Here is an 8,740-nt window from a genome sequence, read left to right on the forward strand (position 1 = left end):
GGATCATTTTGAGTGACTTCTCAAATCCTCTTCTATTTCATTAAAAAAATTCTGACATACAGTCTCCCAAGATGGCCACCAGAGACAAAAGAGCCTAAATGTAGCCCAAATATCACCCAGATGTACCCCAAGTATAGCTCAATGACAGAATGTCCCAGAGTGTTCTAAAGAACAACTAGAGCGCTAACAGTCTTACTTATGACAAAAGTATGGCACACCAGAAGCCATCTTGATTGGAATGAAGTGGTAAGTCTGAAAACACTCAATTTAAAAAGGAACAACATGAGGGGGTTAATGTTGCCATAGAAAGTATGATTAGTGCTTCAGAAAGAAAAATTAGGGATCATTTTGAGTGACTTCTCAAATCCTCTTCTATTTCATTAAAAAAATTCTGACATGCAGACTGAAACATGCACTTTGAATACCAGCAGCAGACGTCCCTGGTGAGCAGTAGCTTTACTACAGTGATCTAATGTGCAACTAGAGTGCTAACATTCAGAATTTATGGCAAATGTGTGACACATCTGAATGCCTTCTTGATGGAACCAAAGTAAACAAGCATTGAAAATGCAATAGATCTCGCCCTCGTTTAAGTTAAAGCCATTCTGTTTGTAATGAGGTGGCTTTTTAGCTTTGCTTTTATTAGTGTTTTTTCAACTTTCATGTAAATAACATGCATCTGTATGCATATAAGTATATGCATGCATGCATTTATGTTTGTATTTATATAGATATACAGATGATATATGTTTATATATGTATGTATATATATATATTCACTGAAAAAACCATAGGTTATAGACCATATATAGTTAGGAATTAGCATTTACAAAACCTTGAAAATTCACTGAAAAAACCATAGGTTATAGACCATATATAGTTAGGAATTAGCATTTACAAAACCTTGAAAATTCACTGAAAAAACCATAGGTTATAGACCATATATAGTTAGGAATTCGCATTCACAAAACCTTATTTTACTCACACAAAACCATTGAAATTCCATATATAGTTAGTTGCACTAACTATATATCGCGCACCCGCAATCCACTGCTGATGATGTCACATATTACATCATTCATGACATGGTCAGTGACATCACTGATGACATCACTGATGACATCTCAAATGACATCACTGATGACATCACAGATGACAACATCCAGTGACTGTATGTTTCTGTAAAGTTAAAATATGTCTTACATATTGAAGAATGAGTGGATGTATAAGTGTCTGGATGAAGGATTTAGTAGGTGCATGACTGACTGTATGAGTGAGTGATTAAATGTGTCTCACTGAGTGCGTGGGTTAGTGACTAAACTGTCTTAATTTGTGCATCATTATGTCTGTTGTTCTGTAAACTGTTGCATGTGTTGATAAGTAGCTATATGAGTAACTATATGGGTTATTGATTGGTTGCCCAAGTATTTGTATGGGAGACTGAGTGTGTGTGTGGGTGGCTGGGAGGTGTATGACTCTGTGCATAGATGTGTGAGCAGTTGATTCACTAGATGTATGGTTTCAAAAGTGCATGTGGAAACAGCTGTATGGGCGGTTGACTGTGTGCATGAGTGTATTGGTGAGTGAATGGATATCTCAGTGCTACATGTCAAAGTAAGTACATATGTAAAACACAGTACATGTGAGAGTTGACATATATAAATAACTGTGCATAAGAGCCAGTGAATGTGTGAGTGGCTGTATGGATCATTGTGAACTTGTATCAGGGATTGTATAAGAGAGTAAATATGTGTTAGTATATGTTTGAATAAGTAAAGTTTGTATAACTGTATAGTTGAGGAAATGGAGGTGTGATTGATTCTTTGCATGACTGACTAGGTGTGTGAGTAACTCCATGGATGAGTGACAGTCTGTGAGTGTCTGTTTACAATGATTGTATCTAAGGTTATATTAGAGTCTGAAGAGGTTCATCGTATTATCACATGAATGATATCATCAGTGCTGTGATCAGTAATGTCAAATGAGATGTCATCAGTGATGTCATCAGTGATGTCATTTGAGATGTTATCAGTGATGTCATCAGTGATGTCACTGACCATGTCATGAATGATGTAATATGTGACATCATCAGCAGTGGATTGCGGGTGCGCGATATATAGTTAGTGCAACTAACTATATATGGAATTTCAATGGTTTTGTGTGAGTAAAATAAGGTTTTGTGAATGTGAATTCCTAACTATATATGGTCTATAACCTATGGTTTTTTCAGTGAATTTTCAAGGTTTTGTAAATGCTAATTCCTAACTATATATGGTCTATAACCTATGGTTTTTTCAGTGAATATATATATATATATTACCTACTGCCGGTAGTTTCCATGGAAAGTGTTTTTTCTTTTGCCAATATCTTTGGCGCAGTTTAATGAATCTTTGCGATATTTTCAGAAATAATTGCCCGCTCTTTTCTGCTCGTGTCTGGAAGCGTTTAGCGTGATTCGTCAAGCAGGGGCTGAGAAAATAGGGGAGTTCTAAAATGTTTTCCTTTAAATGGTGTAAATCCTATCAGTAGTTTCTGAGAAATTCAAAAATAAAAAAATATAGATATCTGGTGACCGCCGTAGATATACACACTCTCCCGATCACGAGATTTTCTCTGATTGGCTCTCAAACCTTTAAATCTAGAAGTGTTGGCAGTCATCATGTGACTCAGTAGAACTGAGTCACAAGAAAAAAGGTTAAAAAAAGGAAAGGGGGCAGGGAGAAGCATCCTGGTCCCCTAGGCCTGCTCAGGGCCCCCCAAAAAATTGTTTTTTTAAAACGAAGCTTAATTAATTCTCCAAGTGGGCCAGTTCCCTGGGGGAATCACAACATTTAGTGGCTGATTCCGATCCTGGAAAAAGAACGTCCGTACGATTTTTATCCAGAGCCATTGCCGTATGATTCGTACCCGTCCGTCGGAATCACGTAGTACGATCCGTATTCCGTTAATCCGTCCAAATCGTCGCGATCCGTACGTATTGCAAGGCTGAAAAAGTGAACCATATGACTCGTACACATGCTGTACGACCCGACGAATACGATCCGGACTGGGGTATGAGGACGTGATCCGTACGGTCCACGTCAGGTAAGGGCGATTCGTACAAAAAAGCACACAATCACGTACACACCGTACGGTGCATAAACCCCATGATCGCAGGGGTACGATGTGTACCCCTGTGATCTTGGGGTGTACTCACCGTACCCCGCGATTGCAGGGTGTACGCCCCGTTCACCCAGCGAACACGGGGTATGGTGCATACACCCCAAGATCGCGGGGTACGGTGTGTACACCCCATAATGGCAGGGGTACGCACCGTACCCCTCCTATCATGGGGTGTACACACCATACCCGGGGGGGAAGTTCTGTACCTGTTTCGGGGCAAACTCTGCTTTTACAGCTGTTTTCAACTCCCATAGAAAAAGGGTCGTATGGTGCGTACGCGATACGAATCGTACTTGCTGGGTCGGAAAAAGCAGCCGCGAACCATACAGATGTCACGTACAGTGGGTTCCGAGGGAGATTCGTACGGGGATTTGATTCGTACGGTCTCTGTACGATTCGTACGGAGTCCAGCTCCTGGTACGAATCGTACTTCGTCGTACGTACGGGGGATGTTGCAGGGTATGATTCGGACGGGAGAAACGCTCCAAACGGCTATTCGGAGCAGTTTTTCCTGAATCAGAATCGACCCCTTAGTGTGGGGCCCATGGAGCCCCCACAGGCTAGAGGACGCCAACTCCACTGGGCCATACTGATTACATGGGGGCACACAGGGCCCCTGCAGCCCAGGGGGCCACCACCTCCCCAGGGCTTTATTATACTTAAAATAAATGGGGGCTCATATACTTAAAATGCATGGAGGGCTCATGTCTCTCCCCAAGCAGTCCAGGGTCACCACCTCCCAGGGGATTTAACAATTACACACAGGTGCATAGTCCGCCTGCAGCTTCGGGGACCCCCACCTCCCTGGGACTTTGTTTTAAAAATTGAATTGTGTTGGGGACTCGAGCCCCCCTCATGGTCCCAGGGACCACTACCTCCCAAGTGCATTTTTAAGTAAGGGTGGGCTCCCTCCTGGAGCCCTCTTTGGCCCTGGGGACGGCTACCACCCAGGGCCAGCTCCAGCAATGTCCCAGGCTGCCCACCCCTGGACATTGCAGTTTGCTATGATAGGGCGGAAGCGCGGCTCCCGCCCTATCATAGCAAACACTGCTTTGCTTCCTGGAAGCAAGAGCTCTTACTTCCAGGAAGCAAAGCAGAATTGCTTTTTGGCACAGGGAGCTGCATGTTTGACATAGGGGCTCCTCCCGGGGTCTCCAACATGATGGCCTGCACCTATGGATGGGGTCCCTGAGGCCAAAAGTGGCCCAGGGAAGGAGGGGCCACGTGGCCTCCCTCCCCAAAAATATACTTTATAAAAAAAAATAGGCAATGCCCGGGGGATGGGGTCTCTGGGCTGAAAAAGGCATCAGGAGGGTGGCCGCGCAGCCCCTTTTCCATTTAAAAAACAAACATGAAATATATCAAAGGCCCTGGGGTATGGGTCCACAGGGCCTAAACAATATTATGAGGATGGGGGCCACAAAGCCACCCTTCTAGTGAAAAAAAAGAATCTAAGACAACAACTCGCTGGAGGCCTACCCCCTCCCAGCACCACTCTCCAAACGTCCCTCCTGGTGCATCCTGGATTGGGGGGTTAAGTCCCCTTGAATCTTAATGGTCCTTAGGGGCCAACAAGCCCATCAGGTACCTCAAGTAAGCCCCACACAGAGGGATTGCTGAAAGGTGGTCCGAGGCTATGCCCCTTTTTACATCACTCCGCAAATGCGCCTCTGGGCACACTGCTGGTGGGGCAACGAGGTCCACAAGTGTCCTGAGGATCTCAGGACTAAAGTGAACCATTGTCAGCAATCCATATGTCTGGGGCATACTAGAGATAACAGGGGGGGTAGTTGTCCCTCAGGTACCCTCAGGAGGCAAGGGGACTTCATCCCCAACCAAGAGCGTGCCAGGAGGCACGTTTGCAGAGTGGTGCAGAAAGGGGGCATGGCCTGTTAGCAGCTCTCAGCAATCCAGCTATCTGGAGCTTACTGGAGGTGTCAGGTAGGCTAGTTGGCTCCTAAGGACCCTCAGCATCGAAGGGGACTTTAATCCACATCCTAGAGTGCACCAGGAAGGAGTGGCCTGCTATGAAAACTTACCAATGCTGCTGTCTGGACTTACTGGAGGTAATGGGAGGGGTAGTTGGCCCCCAAGAATGTCCTTGGGGGCCAACTACCTCTCCTGTTACCTCCAGTAAGTCCCACACTTTGGTAATACTAAGAGTTCTTTGGAGGCCACGCCCCCATCCTTCACCACTCTGAAAACATGCCGCATGTCATGGTAATGGTTGTGGGATGAAGTCAACTTTACTCCTGAGGGATTTTAGGGGCCAATAAGCCCTCCTGGTACCTCCTATAAGTCCTATGCAGCAGAATTCCAGAGCACTAGTCAGAGGCACAGCCCCCTTTCTGCACAACTCTGCTCACACAACTACTACGTTATAGTTATAAATTAGCATTTAAAAAAACCTTCAAAATTCACAGAAATAAACATAGGTTTAAGGGACATTATAGTTAGTAATTAGCATTTGCAAAACCTTATAAATTCACTGAAAAAACCACAGGTTTCAGGGTCGTTATAGTTAGTTGGACATTTCACTCATACAAAACCAGAGAAATTTGACCTTTATAGTTAGTTGAACTAACTTTAACTTGTGCCACCGCAATGCACTGCTGATAACATCACATATTACACTCATGACATGGTCAGTGACATCACTGACAACATCTCAAATGACATAACTGATGAGATCACTGATGACATCATTCACTTATTATCTGATGCACCTCCTCACACCCTAATATAACCTTTCATACACCCACTCTAAAATACAGACTACAATTGTCAAAACCATAGACACACCAATATCAGTTACTACATACCCACTCAGTAATTCATTGGTCTACACACACATCCACTTACTAACCCATACAGTTACTCATATACGTAGCCACTCATCAATTCAGCCACAGATATATGTACTCAAACACCCATACAGACATTCAGGGCCCGATTCACAGAACTAACTTGAGACAAAATCCTAAACTTACTACCATTTTTGTATTCACAGAAGGCACTTACTCATTTTGGTATTCACAGAAGGCCCTTACTCATATCAGTATTCACAGAAGTTAGGACTCCTAAGTTTAGGACTCCTAAATGCCTTCTGTGAATACTGAACGTCTTAAAGTTAGGATTTTTCTCAGTGTAGGAGTCCTAAAGTTAGAGAAAGTTAGAGAACAATCCTAGCTTTAAGACTTTCGGTATTCACAGAAGGCATTTAGGAGTCCTAAACGTAGGAGTCCTAACTTTACTACTCCTAAACTGAGAAAAATCCTAACTTTAAGACTTTCAGAATTCACAGAAGGAATTTAGGAGTCCTAAATTTAGGAGTCCTAACTTTACTACTCCTAAACTGAGAAAAATCCCAACTTTAAGACTTTCGGTTTTCACAGAAGGCATTTAGGGGTCATAAATTAAGGAGTCCTAACTTTACTACTCCTAAACTGAGAAAAATCCTAACTTTAAGACTTTTGGTATTCACAGAAGGCATTTAGGGGTCCTAAAGTTAGGACTCCTAACTTCTGTGGAGTAAGTGTCTTCTGTGAATACCAACATGGTAGTAAGTTTAGGATTTTGTCTTAAGTTAGTTCTGTGAATCAGGCCCTTACACACTGTCACTCACCCATAGAATTACCCATACACCTAGTCAGTCACCCAATGAATCAATCACTGTGCCATTTACTCCCTAATGCAGGTATTCACACACTACATCACATATTCATACAGATACTAACACATACTTACTCTCTTATACAATCACTGACACAAGCATACACTCATCCACACAGCCACTCTCATAATGAGTCACTCTCAGATATAATCATTGATATACTCCAACAGTCACATATACTGCCTTTAACATATGAAGTTACTCACATATATAAAACAACAAGTTTCCTTTTCCAAAATCTTTGGGGGGTGGAAAATCCTTATGAATCACTAATTTCTATGTCGACCAGCCTTTGGGTGTGAGGAAAATCTTTACACAGGTTACCAAATTTACAGAACTACTAATGTCAAATAACAATTGTTGGACAAGGGCACACTTTCACACATGAGCTTTGATATGTATTATTTATCAATAATCTTGTTATAATATCAGTACAGTACTGAAGTCAGTTTATACAATTTAAAACAAGTGATCACAATATTTAAAAACATAATTAATGAAAACTTTCAAATTCACAATTAAAAAAAAAAAATCTTAGCAACACTACATTTATTAGCAAACAAACAAATGACCCACACACCTAGTCAGTCACCCAATGAATCAATCACTGTTCCATTTACTCCCCAATGCAGGTATTCACACACTGCATCACATATTCATACAGATACTAACACAATCACTGACACAAGCATACACTCATCCACACAGCCACTCTTACAATCACTCACTCTCACATATAATCATTGATATACTCCTACACTCACATATACTGCCTTTAACATATGTAGTTACTCACATATATACCACTGTGACATCCATTCACTCTCCAACACAGCCATACACACACTCACTCACTCATACAGCCCCTCGCCGATGCCCTCATGAACCCATACATTCACTGAATCACCCTCTCACACATCCAAGCAGGGAGTTACACCTCGACTCACCCATTCAGTCATCCATACAGCTACTCAGACAAGCAACCATTAACTAATGAAGCAATTCACCAACCCATGCAGCCGCATAAATACCAACTGACAGACTCATACAGACATTCACACAGATTAATTACTTACCCGTGCATCCACTAAGACATGTTTAATTATTCACTTATACAGTCACGCACCTACTAAATCATCCATTCATACACTCAAACACCCACTCATTCTTCTATGCACCTTTGCTTATCTATATATAACATTCTTACATTTTTAAAAATCACTGAGTCTCTGGGTGTTGTCATCAGTGATGTCATCTGAGAATATTAATATTATTATTATTATTATTAGTATTAGTATTATTATTAGTAGTATTATTATTACACACAGGTTGACAAAATGTAGCTTAAAATATGACCATATTTCGAGGTGGGATACATTTTCTTAATTAAACTCACTACCTCTGTAGTCACTGATCCACTAAGTGCCGTTACTTCACAGCAGGTAATTCTGCCTTTTTATCTGCTGACAGCATCTTTAAAAAATACACGGCTATAATGTGTGGTGTAGGAGGTTGTGGAAGAAACTCACAAGAATATGTCATGTAACTGCATTAAGGTGTTCTTAATTCGATGTTATAGATGCTGCATTATGTATCATAGGCCAGCAGCACTAAACCCATTTAGACAATTTTTTTGAAAAGATAATGCCAGGCATAGAAGTACAAGGTTCAATATTATATTACTTCACTTTCCCTATTTTCTGACTAATGTAGGTAAGTTGGTAGTTGGTGCGGCTACCTTGGCTCTGTCAAGTAATCATTTAAAATATTAGACTGTATGTGCTGTATTTTTTACTCTTGGATACCATTTTACTCTGAGACTGCCAGTAATTTAGAGTAATTTGTGACCTTGCCTAATATGATATACTGCAGGCTTCTCATGAGATTTCTGAGCATGCCTCGTGT

Source organism: Lissotriton vulgaris, chromosome 8 (assembly GCF_964263255.1).
Source record: "Lissotriton vulgaris chromosome 8, aLisVul1.2, whole genome shotgun sequence".
Lineage (NCBI taxonomy): Eukaryota > Metazoa > Chordata > Amphibia > Caudata > Salamandridae > Lissotriton > Lissotriton vulgaris.